The 26,709-nt window shown below is 41.7% G+C and overlaps 1 protein-coding gene across 1 annotated transcript in view; it reads left to right on the forward strand.

Annotated features, from left to right (window-relative positions):
- Positions 1 to 26,709, forward strand: part of SPAG17 (sperm associated antigen 17) — a 233,777-nt gene that overhangs the window by 27,517 nt on the left and 179,551 nt on the right. The gene's annotated exons all lie outside the window — the stretch shown is intronic.

The raw sequence follows: 26,709 nt of genomic DNA on the forward strand, positions 1-26,709 counted from the left end.
ACTTGTTTGTACTTTATTTCAGTGATAACTAATAAAGTTTTTATGTGTCTCGGTTCTTGGGTGATTTCATAATGGACTCTGTAGTGTTGCCTGAGTACTATCTGAACAAGTTCCATTGGACTTATTTACAATTGCCAATACTGTGGATTTTATAGCATTAACTCTTGCTACACTACTCTCGCTATCATGGCAAACTCATTCTGCACTGATGAAGTCAAATAATGAGCCTTCTAGCTTTTGTTATGATGTCCTGCATGTGCATGCCCCAGTTGAAACATTATGTGGTACCTGGATTTAAAATATTGGAAGTTTTCTTCTGAAGTAGCCATAGAAATCCATGTCCAATTCTCAGGCCTGGGATCAATTAGCCCCCGCCTCCAAAGGACTCTTTCTTCTTCAGAGTTGCTCAGTGAAAATCAGAGATGATAACGGGCCAGTTTTGACGTCTGATGTGGACAGGCATTTTGACTTGGATGTGGGATAGCCCGATGTTACAAATCCAGAGTTCGGTTAGAAAGCCATTCCTCTCCAATATGTGCTGTGACTCCTCGTAGCCTTCACTCAGGGGAGGGTCCGTTTCACATCTGGCGCCCCTGCATTCTTCCAGTGGAGCATTTGGGCAATAAGCCTCCCACACCCGCTCACATACCCTTTTCTGAATGGTTCCAGAAGAAAAGGGAAGGCAGCAGGAGCACCACAGAGATGGACCTGGGGTGCACCAGACGTGCATTCATGTCAATCACTGTAGCAAAAATGGATCAAAAACATAAAACAAATTTGGGTTCCTGGGCAGCATCAGCCAAGGCCAGAATGCGCATCTGGAGAAGAAGGGCACATATCCAACCTCAGTCCCTGCACACTTAGGACCCGTTTTGGTCCCTCTTCCCAAGAGAAGTGAAAAGCTACAAGCAGTGCCTACTGAGAGCCCCAAGGCGGTTAGGAGTGTGGCCATGAAAGAGACCCACAAGCCAAACTCTTTGGGGACCTCTGGACTTGCCAGGCATGCAGACAGCTGGCTCTTGACTCTATTTCTGCTTCAAATCTTGCATGGTCTGTAGCAACTAGGACAGTGGCCATAGGTGAATTCCTCAGGAGCCTGTTTAGGAAGTCTTATATTTTCCTTCTCAAAGGAAACTCTGCGATGGGGGAAGAAAAGAGAATCCAACAAAATTACTTATGTTACATGGGAAATTCATAGAGTTCTGTTTCCTTTTAGATCTCCATTTTGGAGGAAGGAGAACTCAAAATAGATATTATAAAGGCCGCGCACTTACATTGACTTCTATTTGTAGGATACTCTCATTGGCCTTAGATCAGAGCCTCGTCGTTCTTACTTTAAACACAGTTCTAACCAATTTGGCTTTCTGGTTTCCCAGCCTGCGGTCGATTAGGAGCAGAGAATTCGAGTGAAACTTCATTCTAGCGCAGTTGATCCATGAGTAGTAAAAGAGTGTCAGAACCGCATTACATATTTCCAATAACGACTTGAAATGTCTGGGCTAGCAAAGACCACATTCCACAATGATTTGCTCAAGGTTTCATTTGGATGGCTTGGTCCTGTGTACACACAGCCTCGTTTTGAAATTGTGTAATTTCCCCTGAAACTTTAGAATTTCATCTAGCCATGGTATTGTATATATGAGAGAATATTTATTTATAAACCACAGTTCTTTGAAAACCTGCTTAGATTTGTGCTAATGTGATTCCACAGAGACATAGCTACCCATGTGTTCCTTCACCCTCTTTTTTTGGAAACAAGTTTTGCTCTAGCAGGAACTACTCCAAGGACCTATGTGGGAATGGGAAGAGAAGTTTCCCCTTTGCCTATAGTCTCAGGAATATTAGCTATCACTTTATTTTTCTTATAGTAATAGTAGTAGTGTAGTAGTAGGTATAGTAGTAGCATTTAATGAGCATGAATATGATTATGATCCCATACACTGGCATTACTTATAAGCATAATTTTCACCATGCAATCCTATTTGAAGAAGTGTACACATATGAGAATGGATATACAGATGTTGCCTGAATTATTAGTGACCAGTTTTACCAGATACCAAACAATTAACCAGTACATTCTTGTTCAAGCACTAGGTGTCAAACACTATCTAGACAATGGAGGGAGGGGAATATGAATATTATAAAGACTTTAACCTCAAGAAGCTTAAGGACTAGTTAGGAAAAAAAAGAAAAAGAGATATATATATGCCTGACACATAGTAGGTGTTCAATAAATGTTTGTTAAATTGAGTAACAATGCAGAAAATAGTCAGGGAAGTCTATGAGGGAGAGATGGAGTGTTCTGGACATTTAAAGGAAGGTAAGGTTACTGTTAGCCTGGGTGGGTTGGGGAAGGGTGAGATCTAGAGGAGCTTTGCGGAGAAGGTGGCATTGGAAAAGAAGGGAAGCTGACAAGTTTGATCTTTTAAACATGTTATCCCAATTGACCCATATCACAGTTCTAAAAGGAAATGTATATATCCCCACCTTACATAGGGGAAGATGGAGGCATAGAGAAGGTAGGAAGCTTGCTAATTAGAAAACTGAAGAACTTGGATTTAACCGTAGTTAAATACATAGCCTCAGATTTTTCCACTTTACCACAAACCCGGTACTCTTTCACTGGGCTCAAAGCTGTTCCCCCTTTGGATGGATAGGTCTTGACTTTCAAATGTGGGAGAAGGCACATCCTCTGAGAAGGGAACAGCTCAAGCAAAGGCATAGGAGTGGGAGAGAAGACTGAACGCATATGTACGAAATTTGTAGTTACATGGTACAATATATACGAAATAGGAAAGGTAAACCATGTACATATCTTAATTACGACTTTACGATCCTAAAGGTGGAAATCTATGAGAAAACATTTCAAACACTGGAAAAAAATCCATACTTTAAGATTCATGGCTGCACTTTCATTAATTAACTAAATATGCACAACTATTTTTGTGTGTGCTTTATGGTCCACATAGATAATCTGACCTGTTCATTTGCAGGTATACTCAGTCCTGACCAAAACCAAAAAGGAAAATATTAATGGTCATTCAAAGCCAACTGAACTGTTACCTATGAGAGAGGTCTAAGTATATCATACATGCAAAGATTATCCCTCTTATGGTTAAATCTGATACATGGTATGTGAGCACTATGAGAGATGTAAAATTTTCAGACTTTGACATTGTAGTTTTGATAAATTAGAAAGAAAAAACTACCAGCTGGGCAAGGGGGTTGTTTATCCAACTTATCTGAAATCAGAGTCTACAATCTTAAAAGTTATATATTCCACTGCGTAGTTCTCATTCCATAAGGGTGATCGTCATGCCTCCCTATCGGGAAATGGGCCTCTATCCGCACATAGGCCGTGGTTTATGTGCCTGTCTGTGACTTATTCAGAAAAGACAAATTGGGTCACTATACAAACAAAACCCAATAGTCTGCTGAAACAAAAATCATCTTTAAAGAAGAAAGTTTTTTATGTCCTCTTTTATGTCTCACTTACTTCAAAGAATAGTCAATTCTATCCAATAAAGAACTTGGACAATCCTAAAGATTATGTGATACATTGCAATTTTACAAATACAAATAATTATTAATTTTCCTCTTTGCTCCTCTCAGTAAAAAATAAAACTTTTTATTTAAATATTAAAATGGGCTTTTCCATTGGGAGATAATTCTGGGAGATCATTAAATGTGGAAAGACTTTTATGGTATTAGATATGAGAGTAATAAACCAAATGCAGTTAAAACAGATATAAGATGCAAATTTTATATCTTCTGATCAAATTAGTTTCACCACATTTTTAAAACACTTTGCTAGTACTTTGGATTAGAATTCCCAGATATAATAGTTCCATTTTTGGTTCCTATTCCTGGGTGTGTAGACATATTTCTCAGCTCTTTCCCCAAAATGTGTTTATAATAACTCACAAGTAAGAACACAGACTTAATTATTATCTAGTTGCCTCCCGTTTCCAGATTCCTAATATGAAACATTTCTTAAACAGTGCCTCAAATTAATAATCTATTCAGTAGAATTGTAAACCCTTATTTTTGGGGGTGGCCCTTGTCAAAATGAAGAATGGAAAGCTCATGCTTCAGAGATAGGAACGAATAATAAGTGAACACATTTAAGAGGTTTGAAGTTATTAAAATGGCAGATCTACTGGGAACAGAAAGAGCAGTATGTCATGGAAGGAACGAAGGGAAAGCGAGACAGGAAGCATTCTCTGGCCTTTTCAGTCCTGCGTTTTAAAACAAAACAAAAAAAGTCAGGAAGAATTGGAAGGTAGCCAACCTAATGCCGTTATTTCATAGAGCTTAGGGACACACCAGGAAATTACAGACCAGTTAGTTTAACTTCACTTGTAGGGAAAGTATTAAAAACTGCTGCAGGAGATCAAGTAAAAGGATGCTTAGAAAAGCACAGCTTGATTAAGACAAGCCTGGCCAACGTGGTTTTCGGAAAGGGAAGGTCATGTCTTAGGAACTTGTTGAAATTCTTTGAAGCTATTATGGCCAGTACAGTCTTCAAAGAACGCAGCGAGGCCCAGGGCCTGAGTATCTTTTCTGTTCCACATCAGTCCTTCAGGGATGCTTGCAGAACATGGCCCACATCAGGGCCTTGGCGCTCCAGGTTTAGAAACCACTATCAAAATAGAAGAAAATAACCTCTGATGGAACATTTTTAAAGCTGGAACCAATTAATACAACCTGATATTTATAAATGTAAAATAATGACTTGGAACAAAATTTAGGAATATTGAGCTGTAACAAAGAAGTACTACGTTGGGACTATAAAAACAATCTGGGAGTTGTTGTGTCAAAAGCTGGGCTTTGGAGGCATTTCTCACCCAAAGAAGGAAAAACGAGGAGAAATCACAGTGCTAGAAATGTTTATAAAGGGTTATGAAGAGTTGCAAGCGAATGAATTTTGTCGAAATGGGAAAAAGAGCAGTCAGATGGGTTATCAACCCTGAGCCTCCTCTTTCTGGAGGAGGCCTGAGCAGCCCAGCAGAGAAAGTAAGGCCAAGCTAGTCACTGAGGAGCAGAAGGTCAGGGCTCCTGGGGTGCAGTATGTTTGCTTCTCGTGTCAGAAACCTGGAGTTCTGTTTTCAGAGAAAAGCACAACTCAAGCAAAGGCATTCAGAGACATCTAAATCGTGCCCCCAGCTCTTTTCCACCCTGAGGCACAGGCGGCTGGCCAAGCCCACGTGGCAAATAGTCAACAGTCCAGGGGGAGGCCAGTAGTCACTGGGGAAGAATGGTACCTGAAGCTGAGGACCCCGGGATTCATCAGCACGAAATGCACACCGTGCAAGGATTGGGGTGCTGGCTAGGACCTTTGACCAGTGGGAGAACTGCTGGGCAAGGCAGGAATCTAGTCAAGAATTCCAGGACACACAGATATCAGTGGAGGAGCAGCCACAAGAATAAAGCAAGGTTCAGCTAGTGAAGAGTGGCCATCGCTGTCTTAACTGGGTCGGGTTCGGAGCCTCTCCAACATGTTACACTACACTACCACCATGATTGGAAGGATACTGGAGAGAGAATCATGAAGACGATCTCATCCTATTCCTGTATCGAAGACTGTGACTAACCCCCCTTTATATATGGTAATAATAGTTACCATTCATTGAACACTTAGTTTATTCCAAGTTTTGTGTGCTGGGTGCCTCGTATATATTAGCTAACCTAATCTTCTCAACAACTTGCCAGGAGATAATTAACTAATGATGAAAGTGAAGCTCAGGAAGTTTAAGTAACTGGTTGATTTGGAAGCCTTTGTTCCTTCTCCTTGTCTTTACACAAAAATTTAGAATAGTTTAGATTCTACAAGTGGTGGTTGTGGTTTCACATTTCTTGAATACAAGCTACTGTTAGTAATTAGAATTAAGCTGGAAATCTCTCAGTAGTTCTGTGATATGGTTATTACTTTTCCTACTACTCAGGCGAAAATAGTGAAGGTATATCAGCAGATAATGAAGGTGTCAAACAATTTTAGTTATTTTTGAGCCATGTTCATGAGTGACTTCTGCTCAAATGTTTGGATCAACAGGAATTTTTAATTCTTAGAGTTAAGATTTATATGGTTAAGGTGACCGAGTCTTTCAGAGTGCCTTCTGCTAGTTTGATGAGACCTAGACCCAGGAGTTAGATGCACTGATCCAAACCAGACTACCTGGGCTATATGCTGATTCTACTACTTACTAGCTATGTAATCTTGGACAAGTTACATAACTCTGCTGTACTTCAGTTCTTTGTAAACTCAGCATTGATAATACTATCTACTTCATAAAGCTGTAATGATGATTAAATGAAACAGTAAATATAAAATACTTAGCATAGTTCTTGACCTAGAGTAAGTGTCCAATAAGGTTTAGCTATTATAATTAATGTTATTTTTTAAAATTTCTATTCTCAGTCTCAGTGATTGTTACAGTTTTGTATTTTAAAAAGCAGGAAAGAAAAGAAACATCTATGAGCAGGGTTTTTTATTTTTAATTTTTTATTGTGGTAAAAAAATACATAAAATGTACAGTCTTAACTATTTCTAAGTATACTGTTCCATAGTGTTAAATATATTCACATTGTTGTGCAGCAAACCTTCCCAACTTTTTTTAATCTTACAAAACTAAAACTCTGTATTCGGTAAACAGCTCCTCATTCCCTGCCCCTAGCCCTGACAATCATTCTACCTTCTGTTTCTAACAATTAAACAACTCTAGGTACCTCATATAGGTGGAATCGTACAGTATTTGTCCTCTAGTGACTAGCTTATTTCACTAAGCATAATGTCTTCAAGGTTTATCCACATTGTAGCATATGTCAGAATTTCCTTCTTTTTCAAGGCTGAGTAATATTCCATTGTATGTGTCTATGACATTTTGTTTATCTATTCAGTCATCGATGCACAGATACACGGCTTTGGCTAAATGATCAAGTGACAATAACTAAGGTTTAAGAAATGCTTCACTTTCATGCATTGCACAAATATTTGAATGTTTATCATGTACCAAATCTATGGTTGAGTTTATCTTAGTGTATAAAACAGATATAATTTCCTGCCCTCACAGAGCTTATATTTGAATGGGGAAGGCAGACAGACATTAAGCAAAAATCAGAGACGCAAACAAATATATACACAGTTAAAATTGTGACGATTGCTTTAAATCAGAAGGAATTACATGGGAAAATAGTTTAAACTGAGTGTTTGGAGATAAACTGAAAGATGAAAAAAAGGCCAAGTGAGAAGAGTGGGGAAAATATTCAGGCAGAGGGAACAGCACATGCAAAGAGTCTGAGGCGGGAGGGAAAGATGTCAACCTCTCAGAGGAATGAAAAAGGCCAGTGTGACTAGAATTTAATTAGAGAGAGAGTGTGAGACAGAGGACAGAGGCCAGATCTGCAGGAACTAGTATGTCCTTGTTAAGAAAGAGTTTGCATTTTTACTTCCTAGGAAATAGGAAGCCATCAAGGCTTTTAAAGGGGAAAGTGACACAATCTGAGTTCTTTTTCAGAATATTTTCCTACTTCAGAGTGAAATATAAATTGGGATGGGGTCATGAGATAAACATGGAAGTGAGGAGACCGGTTAGGAGGTCATTGGGGTACCCAGGTGGAGATGGAGAGAGCAGGCAGATTCAAAGTATATTGAGGAAGAATCAGCATAATGATGCCACTGTCAGATGTGAGGGGTGAGGGAGAAGAAGTGAGTTTCAGGACTGATTCCAAAGTTCTGACTTGAGAAACTGAGTAAAAATATCTTCCAATAGAAAAAACTGAAGAAGATTAAATTTGGGGGAAATGTGGAAGTACAGTTTGGCCTGGGTTAAATTTGATATGTCTGAGAGATATTCTAAGAGGAGAGATGTCAAAAAAGGAAGTCAGATTTTTTTTTTTTAATTGTATTTATTTATTTATTTATTTTTGGCTGTGTTGGGTCTTCGTTTCTGTGCGAGGGCTTTTTCTCTAGTTGCGGCAAGTGGGGGCCACTCTTCATCGCGGTGCGCGGGCCTCTCTTGTCGCAGAGCACAGGCTCCAAACGCACAGGCTCAGTAATTGTGGCTCACGGGCCTAGTTGCTCCGCGGCGTGTGGGATCTTCCCAGACCAGGGCTCGAACCCGTGTCCCCCTCATTGGCAGGCAGATTCTCAACCACTGCACCACCAGGGAAGCCCGGAAGTCAGATTTTTTAGTCTTTTTCATTTTTTGTATCTTTACGTGCCTGGTGTGGTGCTGGTACATAATAAGTATTGAAGAGGTGTTTGCTGTCTGAAAAAAACTAATTTATTAATGAAGGACTAGTGAGAGTTACTGGTAAAGACCACAAGCAGGACACATTGGACCATTTCAACAATGATAGTTCAGTAATATTTCCTGGGTACTAGCAGTTTTGGTCCCTTCTTTTTTCTCTTTCTTTGGTTCCATATCCCATATGGTGGTTTTCTAATTGTGGGTTACAACCCAGTGGTTTATACAGATATTTAGTTGGTGGCAACTGTGTGTGTATGTGTGTGGTTTGTGATGTAAACAGTTTTTGCTGTAAATATAGGTCCGAAAAAGTTTGAAAAACCAATACCTTAGAGTCCTCTAAACCTATTTTGTGTTATCTTCCTTTTGCATCTCCCTGGAGTAAAGGGTATTGTAGACACTCATCCTAGTTCAGTCCTCACTCAGTAGACGTTTACAGAGTTTCTATTACAGGCTGGAGAGCGGGCACAAGATTCAGGTAGACCTGGTCTCTGCCCTCAAGAGCTGGTAGTCCATCATGTTGTAAATAATATGTTTGTTTCCTGCTATGTCATGACATTTTAATACTTTGTAGCAAGTCTGATGTAAAAGTTATAGATTTAATCCTTGGTTATAATTGAGTCTGTTCTTCATTGAGCCCTGTGGCTGACCTCACTTATTGTTCACAACTTTCAGCCAAAAGGGTAATGGTCCCCAGACAGGGTATGTTGGAAAGAGGAGAGAGGGCGGGGCAGAGCCGTCACCAAAACAGTCAGAGATGCAACAAAGACATAGATGGCCTTGCTTCCTGAGAGGGAGAGAATGTGTAGCTGGCATTGAAGTATGGTAACAATTTTCATGCTTCTACATATTCTTAGTGTGACCTCTATTTCTGAAATTCTAACTCATTCCTCCACCTTTGGTAGCAAGGAAAGGAAGAAGAAATACCAAACTAAAGGTGAGAGAATTGACTATTAGATAGAAATTCATTTATATTTACTGAAAAGCTACTGTGCATATTAATTCACAGAATATTAATTTGAATAAGTGAATTTCAGATAGATATTTATGTATTGAAGTCCATCCATTTTTCTATTTCACAAACTTGACTGGCCGAAAAACCCCTCAAACCCAATTAAGTAGCCTGATAATGTAAGTTAACTGAGATATGATCTCTATATTGCTTCCAGAATATATTAAAATATATCATTGCAAGTTTAGAGGTTTGAAAAATAGAAAACCAGTCCTACAAAAATTCTTACCCAGAAAAAGTGAAATTGTTCAATAAACCCCTTCCTTTAAAATTGCATCTTTTGGCTTCATACTTATTTGGATTACAGTGCTCATAACCATTTGAAATCTGTGGAGTGCTGATAGTGAGCAAGGCCAACAGGATGCCCTGCAGATTACCCTGTACTACGTCAAACATTCGCAAACGGACAAGTTCATGATTATCCATGTTAGCCTTGATCAAGAATTGATACGAAAAAGATAAACTCACCCGGGGCTCACTCACTCATGGGGAAATATTTAATTAGATTATCCTCTTCATCGGAAGGAACATGTAATTAGTTCAGTTATTCTCAAGTCTTATAATATTATCCTTTATCGCTGGAGCTGCAGAGAAGCAGAGGAGAAGCTAATAACATATAACACAGTCACAGGCCACCACTGCTGAGGCCTACGAATTTATGAGGAGCTAGTCTTGTAGTACATTCTCCAAGATTCATTTTAGGAATATCATTGAGAGGGGGAAAAAAAAAAAAAGGTAGATCCTATCTGGATTTAATGCAAGGGGCTAATATATTACTTTTTGTAACTAATAAAATTTCAAGGACTGACAGCAAATTTCTGATTTGCTTTTCCCCTAGTAAAATGTCTGCTTTGAATTATGCAGAAAGAATTCTTCTTCCTGCCAACTTGTTTCAATTCCATGTGCAAAACCATCCACAGAACATTGTCAGGGGTTTCTTATAGAGGTTCATTTCAGGATTCCTCAGTCATTGGAGGAACACACACACACACACACACACACACACACAAACACACACACACACATACATACTCTTTCTCCTCTTTTTGGAGCAAGCAAAGGAAAATGTATTGGATTGGTCAAGTCTACGTATGGTGCTTTCCCTTTCCGAAAGCAGAGACGAAGATTAGTCATCAGATGGGAGAAAGAGGTTTTAGTGTCCTGTTTTATGTATGCAGGCCCACCCTGTGTGTAGGTGGAGAGGGCAGTTGCCGTGAGATATGATTTAAGAGGTGCTGGAAGTTCTGCCTGTCCAAAAATAGCCCCCGCAAGGCCTGGGTTCAGGCGCAGGGTCAGTAAAACCCTGGTTCAGATGAAATGAAACGGCATTTTCAGAATGCTAACCCATTATACCGTTATCCTATCAGCATGCGTTTATTTATCAGAAATAAAAGCTGGACCTTGGAGGGAATGTTCATTTGGACAGGGAGAGTAGGGGAAGGAGTTAGCAAGATCCAAGGCGTGGGGTAACAATGTGAGTCCCCAGAAGCAATTTCTGCATCACCATTGAGTGAGTTTCTTGAAACTAAACCTCTTCCACATTCATTCACTCAGTCAGTCTTTTTTGAATCAGTATTTTATGGAATGTGACATTTTCTCAAACAGGCAATGCTTTTTGCTGGGACTTTATTAACAAGAATAATAACAACAACTCACATTTGGAAGATGCCTTTTAGAGTATAAAATACTTTTCACACACAATGTAGATTTGATCCAACAACCTTGTGAAGCTGACTTACATCTTATTATTCTCATGTAGCAAACGAGCAAAGAGTCTCGAAGAGGTTAAGTGACTTGCCTTGTGCCCGCAGCTGATAATGTCAGAGCCCCATGTTGGAACGCAGGCTCCAAATTCAGACTTCACCCTGTTACTTCAAGCTCTTTGAGACACAGTCCCTACAGTCAAGGAGCTGACAGTTAAGTTTAACCTGCTTAGTAATTCACCTAAACAAAGGAGCAAACTCTCTGGGAGTTTTCTCTAGTGCTGTTACCGAGGAAGTGTTTCCCCTGGTCTTAAAGTTTCTAAAAGAACTGTGCCAAACACAGGCTTCTGCAGGCACACATTTGGCCTCAGACTTTGGATTAGACTTTATCAGTCATTCACATCATTCCCAGGGCTAAAGACATTCCCCACTTAGAACACCTGACCCCTCTGCACAAAGTTGTAAAATAAATAAACCAAATTAGATAGGGAAGATACAAATACGAATTGGCAGATATTAACTTAGGATTTTCTCTAGAGCCCTTGAGACCTGGGGTTTTTTTGAGGAGATAAAAGGTTGGGGTAGAACTTGATCAAGAATGATGAAGTGACTGTAAATCTAACATTTCTGTATCAAATCACGTCTACCTTGCACCATAAGCAAACACCCACACATCTCCATCCCTTTAGGTGATGAAGCTACAGTTTTGTAGCGGCTCTAGCTCATCCCTTTTTAGCCATTTTGCACTTCATTCACTTTATACTCCTTCCTCAGTAAGTGCAAAGTGCACCGAGTTAAATAGAATTATGTAAAATTTAGACTTATGTGCTCCCATTTAGCAGCCAAATAACCCTGTTCAAATGCCATCTCTTTTGTGAAATCTTCTTGGATTCCCGCAGGCAAAGTTCATCTTGCTGTGTTATATTGTGGTTATTTGTTTGTATCTGTCTCCCCCTACTTTGTAGTGAACGGCATGAGCATTAGAGGACATGTGTTATTCATCACTAAAACCCCAGCGCTCTAGGCTAGCAATCCCAAGTTATTTTGATCACATATCCCATCAGTTCAAAAAAAAAAATTAAGCGTTTGTTCTGTGTACATTGTGCGTGTGTATATGAACATATTACAAATATCATGGAACATCCTCAAAATTAAGAATTAAAAAGGACAAAATAAAGGCAAATGCAATCAGGGGTTCTAATATTTTCCCCCCTCTTCGTGGATAGTCTTGCTCATGCCCAGGGGTGCATTTGGAGACCGAATCCACTGATTTTTGCACTTTGGCTGGACGCAATAAATGTTTGTGCAATGGGTCTGTGGAATGAGTCTCTGGCACATCAGGCACTTCCCCTGACACCAGTCACTTTCTCAATTAGTGAGCTAGTGCCAAGTGTTTTCCCAGCCTCTGAGCACACTGGCTTCGCAAGAGGAGGGCTGGCTGGCCGTCACAGGGTACCCTTTTACAAGGGACAACCTGCACGATGTTTGTGAAGGGCTTTGTGATTTGTGTGCTGATTCTTTCATTCAGCATGTAGTGTATTGGTTGTTTACCATGTGCCCATCATAAAGTTAACTCCAGCCTTCAACCTAAAAGACAGATATGGAAATGAGCAGTTTATTACCATATGATAACAACAAAGTTGTTAAGGGTACATTGAATGCACAGAGCAATGCCTAAATCTCTCTAAAGTTTTGAGGGAAAGGTTTTAGGAAAATGGCTAGAAAGCTGAATGGGGAATTTATGAAGTAAGGAAGGAGGAGAGGGAATTCTAGGCAGAGGAATCAGCCCAGGCAAAATCAGGCAGACATAGACAGCACGGCATAACCAAGAAATTCCAAATAGTGGGCATCCCTGAAGGATAGGAGGGAAAGTGGAAGGAGCAGCTAGGAACGAGGCCAGACAAGTGTTTCAAGACTAGGTCATAAAGGGCTTGGTGTGCCCTGCTAAGGAGTGAACACTTTATCCTTTCGGTATGGGATCCATTGAGGAATTCTGAGCTGGAAAGTAATATAAGAGGTGAAGATATTAGAATCAACGTGCAGGAAAAATTCTGCAGGAGGATGGAAGGGTGGCACTATTAAAAACAGTCCATTGCTGTATAGCATTTACATTGTATATTTCATTTATTAGCTGTTTTATTAAAAAAGCAATACAGTACATGATAATTGTAGAAAATTTGGGAAATGTAGAAAGAGCATAGCCCATATAGTAGTAGGCGCTTAAGTATCTGTAGACTATTCCACCATTCAGAGATGAATGCTTCTTTTTAAAAAATAGGAACTATATATACTTTCTATCGTATCCTTTTCATATATTATGACATTAGCCTTTTTCTAAATCCATATACAGTGTCTATATAATAGAAAGCATGTCTCTATTCAATAATTCATTTAACCACTCCCCCTTTTGCTAAATTTAGACTGTTTACCAATAGTGAGGACCCTGATTGTTTCCTTATGAAAAATTTCAAGAAGTGTAATTACTGAGTCAAAGTATATACATCTTTGTAAAGCTCTTGACATACATTGTCAAAATGCATTCGAGATAATTTGTGCCAATTTACATTCCTTCTAACAGTTCCAATTTAACCACACCCTCTTCAACATTGTATTTTTTATCTTAGTCAATTTGATAAGCAAAAATTGTAGGGTTAAACATTTAATCATATATATTTTTAAAATTTTATTTATTTATTTATGGCTGTGTTGGGTCTTCGTTTCTGCGCGAGGGCCCTCTCCAGTTGCGGCAAGTGGGGGCCACTCTTCATCGCGGTGCGCGGGCCTCTCACTATCGCGGCCTCTCTTGTTGCGGAGCACAGGCTCCAGACGCGCGGGCTCAGTAGTTGTGGCTCACGGGCCTAGTTGCTCCGCGGCATGTGGGATCTTCCCAGACCAGGGCTCGAACCCGTGTCCCCTGCATTGGCAGGCAGATTCTCAACCACTGTGCCACCAGGGAAGCCCCATAATCATATTTTTATTGGCTGTGTTTTGTGATTACGGAATTCATGAAAGTGAAATGATTATGTAAGTTTGTTTTCGGATTTCTTGTGATAATGGGAGGGGACCCGCTGTTGTCTAAATTCAGAATGAGGAATATTTGCTTTGATTTCAAAGCAGATTTTAGATGCTGTGAGGGTTACAAAAAGGAAGAAGCCATCAGTGGGGGCCCTACCAAGCTCAAGGTGCCCTGCAGGTAAAGGACACACATGCAAGGCTGCTAATACAGGCGCACCTGCAGGAGGGGACTGGATGGAAATATGAACAAGGGCCGGGGAGCGGGACCAGGGAGAATTGTCTCAGACAGGGGAATCTGGGAAGGGTTTTTGCAGGAAGGCCTTTGGTGTGAGCCCTTCCGACTGCTAAACCTCTTCCTGCCTCTTTGTGTCAGTGGTCCTCAAAGTGGCAAGCTTCAAGATCACCTGCAGAGCTCATTTAAAAATGCCTATGCGATATCCCAGCCCCAGTGATGGGGATCGGGGGTGTCTTCAGGAAAGTCCAGGAACACACCTTCTCAACAAGCATCCCGGCACTCCCAAGCCTGCACTTGGAGAGACGCAGCCACACCTGTGTCCACGTGCTGCTCACGGGGCCGGGAGAGGGGCCATCCTCCCCAAAGGTGAACTCTCCATCTGTGCTCTGGCTCCCCCTCGCCACCACCCAGAACAGGACAATGGCCCCACTTATTCTCCTCCTCCCATTCTCCATTGCCCAGTGTTCATGCATCCATCCATTCTTTCACTTTTGAGCACTTGTGCCAGGCACTGTTCCCAGAGCTGGAGAAACAGAAGTACCATTGAAGGCCCTTGCCTTTAGGATATTTACATTCTCCAATCTGTTGAGTTCTGCCAAAGTAACAGTGATCTGAGAAGGGCCAGAGAATGTTCATGCTTTGCTCATTCCCCTGCTCTTCAAGGCAGATGGTACTGCCTGCCTGCCCACTTCTTTGTCTATAGCCTCTGAGCAAATCAGAATACCTCTGATCAACATACATGCCTCTAGCGCTAGGAGCAAATGACAGTCAAACAAAGCTGGAGGCGGAGGGTACAGAGTGTAAGCCCTGAAATACACATTCAAGGGTTTTGAGGTTTGCCATGCGTTACCAAGACATCTAAGAAAGCCTAGGGTTTTTGCTGCATAAGAACAGTCACTGAAGATAAATGAAATGCCAGGACTCAGAAGGAGACCTCTGTACATCTGATCATGTCTCTTACCTGCTTAAAACTCTGTATCTCCTTATCACTTTCAAGATAAAATCCAAATTCCTGTAGTATGTTATTTGAGCAGCTGGTGGTCTCACCCCTGCTTACCTCTTCAATGTCAAGTTTCCCCTAATTCTCTCCCCTCCCCGTCCCCTCACCTGCCACTCTTGGCCCCCCACACCCATCGAGTGCTTTCAATCACTCTCAGTTTCCGGAATACACAACTGTTCTATGGGCTAGAAAGACTGGGGAAAGCAAAGCAAGGGATAAAGTCAGACTAAGGACACTATCACCTTAGCTCTGACAGTCTCAGAATGGTTCGCCTTGAGAACTTGCTATCTTAGGGTGACCAACTGTCCTGGGTGCCAGGGACTTTCAGTTTTAGCACTGAAAGTACCAAGCCCTGGGAAAACCCTCGGTTAGTCATCCTAGGGTCAATATGTAAATGACCTTTGCCCCAGTTCTTAAACTCAAGGGTATTTAAGAATCTCTAGAATGCTTATTGAAACTTTATGCTCCTAGAACCTCACCTCCAGAGATTGATTTGGTGGTTCTGGGGGTAGATCCCTGGTAATCTGTATCTTTAACTAGGGTCCCAGGGATTATGGGGCAGGTGGTCCACAGGGCACACAGAGGAACACTTATGGGAAACTAGGCAGCATTCGTCTGCGCACAAAGGGCTCTCCCAGTAGCCAGCCAGGAGACATCAGTACCCTGTATGCTTCCTCTATGAGTCCAAGAGATTGGGAGAGGACACGGGAAACTTAAAAAGCAAGCCTCTTTATGGGACAGGTTTGGAATCGATTGAAAGTTAGGAGGCAGCAATAGCCTTGAAGAATACTGTCCACAACCAAGCTAGAGAAACACTACACCTTTTTTATAATTGCAAAGGAGTAGAGTTTTGAGGGGGAAAGAGGAGAGAGTTGACACACTGAATACATTCTTTGCCCAGCAGGACATTAGCAGAAATCCCACTCCAGGCTGTCCTCTGAAATGAGCAGCTTGGTGACTCTATATTTTAGAAAGATAGATATAAAAAATTAAGCAATATAGATGCACATTACTAAGAACAAGGGACGCAGCGGTGCTGATACTATGTGAGTTAAGTACGTTAGTATGAAAGGCCACCAAAGAAACCAGAAAGCAGTGGCTCTCAAACCTCGAGTACATGAGGATCACCTGAGGGCTTGTTAAACCACAGACTGCTGGGCCCACCCCCAGAGCCTCAGATGCAGCAGGTCTGGGCCGAGCCCAAGAATTCGCATAACTAACAAGTTCCCAGGTGATGCTGATGCTGCTGACCTGAAAGACACATAATCACTGGTTTTTAAAAAAAGTCCCTATTAGCTTGAAGGCATGAATCGCACCATATCGGTACCAGCTTGGTCACCTTACTTCTAAATTCACCAGAAAAAAATTAAAACTGGCTTAAACAAAAGGGAGTGTACTGGCTTGTGTAACTAGAAGTCTAGACAGGTTCTGGGGTCAGCTTAGCCCGCAGGCTCCAGCCCCACTTCCTGCATCTGTGAGGAACGACCCTTCCTCCATCTGTGTGGCGGCTCCAGCTTCCTATAGAGTTGGGATGGCTGCAGCCTCTTCCGAAAGCGTCAGGACTGAGGAAATGGGATCCGGCAACCCCAGGAGACCACTCCTCACAGCCCACTGGCCTGAACTAGGTCACAAGCTCATCCGGAACCAATCCTGGACCAGGGAGGTTAGGATTATTTCTAGTGCAAAGGGGTCCACCCCTGGAGCTGCAAGTCCCCAGAGGCACACAAGCCAATTGGGAGAGGGGTGAACGCCTAAAAAGGGTCAGATTCTCCCAGAAAGGAAGGAAGGTGTGGGTGGGGCACCCAGCAACCTCCAGTCTAGGAAGTGGAACGTAGAATCTAACTAAATGGCAAATGACTCACCTAGTGGTCTGGCGTTGGGGTGCAGGAAGTTCGGGGACCAGCCGTACTCGGGTATCTAGGCCAGTCAGTGACTAGCAGGGTATCAGTCACTGGACTCAGACTGAGGCAGGATTTTAGGGGAATGGTCTAGGATCGAAGGAGAAGATGACTAGGAAAGGAAGGTGGATGCCAGCCTGAGTTTCTAAGTTTCTAAGACATGAGTTCAGGCCAGGGGACGAGAGACAGATGAAGTACAGGGGAGGTAACTTTTTACCTTCACCCTTTTAGGCTTCTTCTCGGCAGGGTCCAAGAATTAAATTGACGTTGGACAGATGGACAGGAGAAAAGCATGCAAATTTGCATACATTTTACCTGACACAGGAGCCCTCGTAAGGAAATGAAGCCCCACTCCCAAAGAAATGGCAAGAACTATGGACCTTTATATTGGGTTGAACAGAGAGAGGCAGTGTGGAAAAGTAGGTAAACTATGTGAGGAGGCTAAAGGAAGTTAAGAATTATTTTAGCAAGGTCTTCATGTATAGAATTCTCTGTGTCAACTTCTGGTCCTCACTGACGATGATGTTAATTTCCTTCTGGTACAGGGAGGGCATCTTTCACATGGAAGCTTTTATCTCCTGTTTTCGTGAAGAAAAAGGGAGATTAGAATGCCCTTCTTGCATCTGCTGTTTTTCAAGTGCCTTTAGTTCAGAATAATCCTTATGCCAAAGTGGCACATTCTGCCACCTTTCAGAGCTATTTTAGGATCTGAGGGGTCTCAGATCCCCACTAGGTCTCAGGAAAAAAAAGAAGCACAGCTCTCTAGAGTGGAGGCACCAGGTAAAGACAAAACTAGTAAGAGAGTCAAGAGTATTTAAACATAAAAAAAAAAAAAGCTACAAAGCTAAAAAGTTCTACATCCCTCCAGCTAAGATGGGGACTGGGTATAGAAACTGGGGAGGGGCTGGGATACTAGGTGGGAGCCCGGTAGCTCCATTTCAGGGGTGAAAAGTCTTCTGTGAGGCCACCGAATATGGTGATGAGGAGTAGGACCTTGGAACTAGGTGGCCTGAGTTCAGATCCCACAGCTACTACTTACTTGTGATCACCAGGCCTCAGTTTCTTTATCTATAAAATGGGGTGATGAGTCCCCACCTCGGAGGGAAGGTGAGAGTTAAATGAGGTAGACTATCTAAAGTGCAATCCTTAGATTATTTTAGTGCCACTGTTGGAACAGTCCTTATCTGGCACAGTGTGTGCTATGTAGCTGCTTATGTGTTACTTATTTAACCTGAGAACCTACTGCTACTTGCAGTCTACTCCTAGACCTTTGTGATGGTAGCTATGAATATTGGAAAACACCCAACTTCAAGTCAAACAAGAAATAACTCCAAAAGCCATTTTAAATTTATTGAATGACATGTGCATCGATTCTATGCGGGGTTGGAGACAGATGCATCAGATCAGGATCAGCCCTTCCAAGCTCCTAGAGATTACAAACCCTGCACACAAATAATTCCAAAACAAGAGAGCCAACTCCCTTAGGGAAGTTTCAAAAAAGTCATAAGGTTGTTCAGTTGTAGCTTTCATGACAAGCTGAAAGAACCAAGAATGACTTCAGAGGGGTGGGGGCATCTTGGGACTGAGGAAAAGAGCTTGATCTAAAATAAAAAAAGGATTACCATGATAATAGAATCATATGCTACTAATATACACCTAAAGCTAATATATATCTAAACTTTCTATATCATCCTTCCCCATATTATCACATTCAGCTTCATGTGCCTTTATTTTGTGGGTATACAAAAACCCAAACGCTACTTGAAAAAGGAAAGGTTTAGGGACTTCCCTGTTGGCGCAGTGGTTAAGAATCCGCCTGCCAGTGCAGGGGACATGGGTTCGATCCCTGGTCCGGGAAGATCCCACATTCCATGGAGCAACTAAGCCTGTGTGCCACAACTACTGAGCCTGCCCGCCACAGGTACTGAAGCCCGCGCATCTAGAGCCCGTGCTCCGCAACAAGAGAAGCCACAGCAATGAGAAGCCCGTGCACCGCAACGAAGAGTAGCCCCCACTCGCCACAACTAGAGAAAGCCCGCGCGCAGCAACAAAGGTCCAATGCAGCCAAAAATAAATCAATAAAAAATAAATAAATTTAAATTAAAAGAAAAAGGAGAGCTTTTGCTTTTTCCTTCTTTGGAAGAGTAAGTCCAACAAACGTTTCTAAGATAAGTCCTGTGCTTTTTGACATGAGCATACTAGATGTTCAAAATGTACCTCTCCCTTGGGAAATTCATCACATTTCAAATTATACATGTCTGTTAAAGCATAGATCTGTTCTACCTTCTACGTATTTGTTATTGCTGCTTCTGAAACTTCCTTATGGCCCCAAAGAGGTCTTAATCCCTGTCAAATGTTATTATGTTACCGACTTTTATATAGTCTTGAAAGGGGTTGTTTATTTAGTTTCAGTGACTCCTTGTTACTGCCAAATATTATTTCATTTCAGCCCAGATGTAAGGGGTCCAATGACTGGAATTATTTCACAGCCCTGACATTGTCGAGAGATGGATACCAGTTTAATTATGGACAGCTGAAAATGATCCAGGAGTCACCTGCTATGGATATTTATCATCATTATGAACTTCTCACCAAGCTGTTGTCTGAGCCCTTTCATAACGTTCCGTTTGCGTTCGACAGACAGGATGACCTACATGGAACCCAGATCTTCTGTCACCTTGAAATTGATGTAGGGACAGCTTCATATTGCTTGATTATTTTCTTTTCCTCTGCTCAAAGTGAGAAAATATGTTTCAGTCTTTCCTGTTCTTTTTCTTTCCTCTTGTCTCTCTCCATTGCCTTCTCTCACTGCTACCCTGCTCCTTCCAGCTGTTTTTCCAATTATGCCTCATTGGAAATTATTCATTACTTAAAGAATGTGAACTGGATAGACTAGACACATAAAGGATCAAGCAATGCAATGACTGCAATGTAGTTAGCACCCAGTAAATGCAGGAGGAATGAAGGAGGGAAGAGAGTGGAGGGAACAGGAAGGGACTCTGAGGAGTTGCAGAACACTCAGATCATTACTCTGTCTCATTTTAGAAGAAATTAAGAATAACAGGGCTTCCCTGGTGGCGCAGTGGTTGAGAATCTGCCTGCCAATGCAGGGGACATGGGTTCGAGCCCTGGTCTGGGAAGATCCCACATGCCACGGAGCAACTGGGCCCGTGAGCCACAACTACTGAGCCTGCGCGTCTGGAGCCTGTGCTCCGCAACAAGAGAGGCTGCGATAGTGAGAGGCCCACGCACCGCACCGCGATGAAGAGGTGGCCCCGCTTGCCGCAACTAGAGAAAGCCCTTGCACAGAAACGAAGACCCAACACAGCTAAAAATAAATAAATAATAAAAATAAAGGAATTCCTTTAAAAAAAAAGAATAACAGACTTCGTCCTCTCCCCCTCCCAGAATACACTGCACCATGACGGAATCTGTTTTACACCTTTTCTTTTTATCTCTGCTTTCCCTAAATGCATCTTGATCTGTCCTTGTCAGAGCAGAGAAAGGGTTAAATGAAAGCAACCAGGTTACCACCAGCTGATAATAAATTAAGGTTCCCCTTCTGCCTGCCCAAATGCACATCTCTCCACCATTACTTTTGTCTTTCCCCCAGCCTGAGCTGAAAGGTCTTCAAGAATTCCAATCCTGCCCTGGATGTAAGCATAACAACAGTAAGAGCTCACTTTAGTGAGGGTTTACTGTGCATTGACCATTCCATGCTAAGTCTTTTTATGTGTTTCTTCATGCGGTGCTCGATACAGTCTTGTGAGATCAGCACTCTTCATATTCTCTTTCTGTACATCAGTGGTTCTCAACCAGGGACAGTTTTGTCCCCCAGGGAAATTTGACAATGTCTGGAGACACCTTTGGTTGTCACAGTGGGGTAGCCAGGGATGTGCTAAAAGCATCCTCTAGTGCATGCAAAAACCTCCTGCAATAAAGAATTAGCTGGCTCAAAATGTCAATAGTGCCACTGTTGAGAAACCATGCTGTAGCTTAAAAAGCTGAAGTTTAAAGGAGTTGAGTAACTTTCCCAAGGCCACCCAGTGGTATTTGAGAAGACTGGAATACAGACGCAGCCTGTGCTTCTGTTTTACGCTGCCCGTGAGTAGTTATGGCTTCAGCAGCTGGTTCATCATCCCTTGTACCAGAGGACCTAAAATTCCCAACAGGAATCTTTTCCTATGAGGGCATCTCCATATAAGTGGCCCTTTTCAGTCACTTGAAATCACCTGCTCATCCATCCTTTTCATCAAATATGCAGAATCAGTCCCATCTAAAGCAGCCCTTCACTCTAAACATTGAAAATTTTGTGAAAAACACACTCGTACATACACACACACACACACACACACACACACACTAGGGCAATACTTCCTCTGACTTTGTCATTTTATAAGCAGATATAGCGTATATAAGACAAAAGCAGAATGCATAAGCAACAAACTTTGAAGATGGCATATATAGTTACAGTTTGATGAATAGATTATACATATTTAATCTGACATGTGTTTAATGATAAACATAAGCACTTGTGTTCTGCAGAATAATTAGCTAAAAATGGTAAACAGCAGTATTACTTTTAAGGTGTCAATCAAAGATGTTAGTATTCTTCTCTTTTTATTAATTCTTCAGTATCTACAATCTCAGTTTTGCCAATGTTTTGAGAAACTGAGTATCTTTTAATAATCTTAATCATCCCCAAAGGCAGCTACCAAAACACACATACTCTTGCGCAGACATGCACACACAGGCACATGCATGTACACAGACCCATGAGTCTGTGCGCAGTCTCGTGGTCACACACAGTCACACACCACATATCCACACACACTTGGACACAATCACACACAGACAAGTCCCAGGTCTTACCCCCCAGAGCAGTTTCCTTTGCCTTTACTCCTGCCTCACAATACAGAGCTGCTGTCTCACCGGTTTTCTGCCCCACCTACCCACTCACCCTCTCTGATGCTTCTCCTCTGACCGTAATCTGAAGGGTATTTCCATTTTCCCTTCAGAGCCCTTCCTCTGAATGACCTAGCCCTGGTGTATAAGAGCAACTTCAGGCAGTGAGACTTGGAGTTGGATGCGTGGGAAAGTAGTCATGGCCGCAAGACTGCTGTCACACTGCAGCCTCCCAGTGCCACAGAGGTGAAACCATATTTATCTTCAGAGCCAGCCTTAGGCATTGCAAGCTTTCAGGTTAGAGAGAATAGCTACCTCCCGTCCTAAGTGCTCAAATGCCACATCTGTGACTTATTGCTTGAAATTCTATCATCAGTTGCTAGTCCCTTTCATTCTATAAATAAGGGATAAAATTTTATAATACAGCTTACTCACTGGTATGAGTAAAATTCATTCAAAGTGAGTTACCAAGTTAAATCTTTTCTATTTTAGCAGCAGGAGAGATTTAGAAAGCAAAACGGTGCTCTGTATCTTCCTGAATTTTGCCTTGGACCAGCCCTGTTTATCCTCACCTGTACAAGGGCACGTTTCTTAAATGACCGGGAAAAAATGTCTTAGCCTAGAAGTCACAGATTTCCATTACCTTTCACTGTGTAATATCTGAGTGCACCATTACTATTTTATAAGGCAGGTAAGCATTTCCTACATTAATAAACTTTGCCAAGGATGGTGCCAAATAGGATATCTTTCCTTTCAGTTTTGGCATAAAATCTAAGGGACAAAGTGATGGGATGATTAAACAAACATTATTTTATTTTATATATTGAAGTATAGTTGATTTACAGTATTGTGTTAGTTTCAGGTGTACAGCAGAGTGATTCAGTTTTATATATATATATAACTGAATATATATATATATAACTGAATCACTTTTCACTATCACACAGACATGTTCTGACCAAAACAGGAGCCACTCGTTACATGTGGCTATTTACATTTTAATTTAATCCATTAAAAAATAAAATTAAAACTTCAGTTCCTCAGTCACACTAGCAATATTCAAGTGCTCAATAACCACGAGTGGCTGGTGGCTACTCTTTCGTACGGTACAGGTAAAGAACACTTCCATGATCACAGGAAGATCTGTCAGCAGTGATATAGACAAAGAAAAGTTGGAGAATATCCAGTGTTAATGCGGGCAGTGGGGAAACAGACCCTTTCGTATAGTGGTGGTGGAAATAAAAATGCTAACTTTTCAAATGTCAATTTGGAAGTATCAATAAATATTTAAAATACACATGCACTTAGTAGGAAAAAACCCTGAAATTACCTAAATGTCCATCAATAGGAAACTGGTTATAAATAAATGACCAAACACCCATACAATAGGAGGTTATGCCAATAATTTAAAAATACATGTGTAAACAATACGTGTCAGCACAGAAAGCTGTCCTAGATAACTTTTTTTAAAAAACATATTTATTTGGGCATACTTTAATTCTTAGTTTTAGAATATAATTTCAAGAAACCCAAATATAATGTACTTACTCACTTACTCAGTCAGTGAGTAAGACTGATTTTTACCTTGAGATTGGCCTGAATTCTATTAACAGTCATAATTACATTTATGCAAAGACTATTTATACATGAAGACACATAAACACATACACAGCTACCTTTGGGCTATGAGTAATAAATGGTCTCTTCTCTCATACAGAGGTGTCCTAGATAACTTCGGATGTAAAAACACAAACCACTTGACAATATGAAAGTGTGATACTATTTGTATTAAAATATAAAAAGATATAAGTATATGTCTCTATATGCATAGGAAATTACATAAGGATACACAAGAATTGGTTAATGGAATGCAGGAGATTGGGGAAGCATTTTCTTTTCATTGTACGTCCTTCTGGTACTGCTTGCACTTTTTACCATGATGAGGAACTATTGCACTTGGTCATATATTAAGGAAATGAGAGAAACAAAAGAATGTGGTACCAAATGAATGAATGAACGAAGGAACGAAGAAAGAAACAAAGCGAATTAGATCTGCATGTCAAAAACCTGTTTGCTCAGCCCTAGGCTAGTTTGGACTGAGCCAAGTTTATGGATTCTGTTCCTATTTGCTGAGATCTTTACATATCCAAACCAATCCTAAGTCATTGACCCAAGAATAATGGGTTAAATGTGAAATCATATCTTATGCATTGTTACAGCTACTGTAACAAATACCATGGACCCTCAAGGAGGGCCCTGAAACCAAAAGACTTTTAGGAAAAATGGTGACTATATTTGGAGTTCCTGGAGGAAAAGCCTTTCCTCATCCCATCCCTCTCCCATCATCCTTCCCTTCTCTGCCCCACATAACCACACCTTTCCCTCTCCTCCACCACCTCTTTTCCCTGGTTTGTTCCAGGCAAGAGAAATGCAGATCCAAAATCTTTACCCTTCCTCAGAACTCACCTGGATTGAACATGCAGCAGGTTAAGCAACGATTCAAGCTGTTCCTTGTGCCTCGTTGTAAGCACACCAGGGAAGCCAGGCAGCTGACCTGCAGACCTCATGGAAGTCCTATCTATCTATCTATCTATCTAACTGTCTATCTATCTATCTATCTATCTATCTATCTATCTATCTATCTATCATCTATCTATTTATGTATCATGTATACACATACATATATGTATGCATATGTGTTTATATGTCTGTATGTATACATGCACTTGTGCACACACATACATTTGGTTTTCATGGGAATCTGTGGAGGAGTTCTAAGTGTTTGTCCCAACCGATGCCGTGCTTACTACTAATGTGGGGAGGATCCACAGAGAGGAGGATGGAAGAGGGGAAGGGAGGGCATTAGTGTCTGTGGGTGGGCCTGATCCCCAGGCAAGGAAAGAATTTGGTTCATTTGGTGTATTTTTGTTGGATCAGATCATTAGATAGTAAATATGACATAAGTCTTTGAATCAGGTCAGTGATAAAGAGAGAAATGTTTTTATTTCTTAGTGTGCTCAGAATCACAAACTTCCGAACAGACAAAGGGCATCCACCCTCAAAATAAGATCTTTACAGTCGTGTCTTCCTGCCTCAGCTGCACTCTTGGATGCTAAATTTCCTCCTACACCCGTCTTTCCCAGAACTAAGCACCTCAGGTAGCTTGGCCTGGATGTCCCCCCAGCCCTGGCAGGCCCCGAGGCCTGGCCTGAGTAGGTCCAGGAGACATGTACAGGCCTCGTCTGGGAACAGTTTTTCTCCATTTAATAAGTCTCATTTGCCCATAAGATGTATTTTTTAAGTTTCTGACTCATGCCAGGCTCATTTATTTGGTATTTTGGCTTGTTGAGTACCCAGGTTTTAACCCACTTAGGGCTGTTTTTCTGCCTAGTTCTGGAAACTTTGGGGTTTGTCTAATTACTCCTCAACCCTCATCAGCTCACATTTCCCTTTTTCTCTTGTATCCCTCATCCTCCCAAGACCTACTGCCCTTGTTGGCTTGCCTCTCCAGCACACAGGCACACAGACACACACAGAGACACACAGATGCACAGACAGACACACAGAGACATACAGATACACAGACACACAGACACACAGACACACAGATACACAGACACATAGATACACACAGACACACAGAGATGTACAGATACACAGACACACACAGAGACGTACAGATACACAGACACACACAGAGACACACACACACACACACATGGACTAGATACTGGACAAGTAACCCTTACAATGCTGGAAGGTTGAAGATTTGATTATTATCTCAGTTAATACGAGTAAGGCAAGGGAAGGGAAGCCTTTCTGGAATGTCACGTGAGAAGCTGCACCACCTCTTAAAATCTGTGTCTTCTGCACATGATTTTTCTTCCCTCAAAGACGTATCCTTCAAACAAAGGCCCTCTAAGGATTTGTTTTTCATCTGAGCCCAAACTACTGGCTGTTGACTGGCTGGAAGTGTGAACTAGGGGGTGTGAGAAGAAAGACTTTTCAGTAGAAATTCACTTATAAACATTTTTCTTTTTCTGCCTCTCCTGGAGATGACCCACATTCCATTAAAAAATTTCAGTCTAAGATGTTTTTCAGCAGAGACTTTCATTTACAGTAATTATCCCAAGGATTCACATTACCATTCCCTTCGGGAGAAGCACAGAGAGAAAATGGCATGCGTGGCAGTCAAACCTCCTCCGAGCAACCTCTTCTGAGAAGGACAAGCGTGCCGGTTTCTGCCATTGCCACAGTGCCACGTGCAGCGCTGTGCCCTTCTCCGGGGCTGTGGGCATCGGCACTGAGTCTGCCTCCGACTGGGCCGCCCTGGGCTGCTCAGGGAGGAGGGAGCATCCTCCGGACTCGCCCCGCCACTGCTCTTACTGGCTCTGTGTCCATGAGATCACGGGTGCCCAGCTATTCCTAATCTCCCCATTTCACAGTAGGGTATCATTCTTATTTTGAGACTGTGCCAGATTTTTCTTTTAAACCCAGCTCTCTACAGACAGTTTTCGATTGACCAGAAATAACATTTATGGCCCGCAAAACACCTTTCTCTTGGGACATTTTGTTGTGCTTTGAGTACATTTTAACACAGTGAGGTAACATTCGTAGCCTAATAGGTACACGGGGATAGAAAACAACTCCAGAGACATCCCATCCATCACCGTGACGGCAGGCAGGCTTCACCCA

Source organism: Balaenoptera borealis (genome assembly GCF_965194805.1).
Source record: "Balaenoptera borealis genome assembly, chromosome: 1".
NCBI lineage: Eukaryota > Metazoa > Chordata > Mammalia > Artiodactyla > Balaenopteridae > Balaenoptera > Balaenoptera borealis.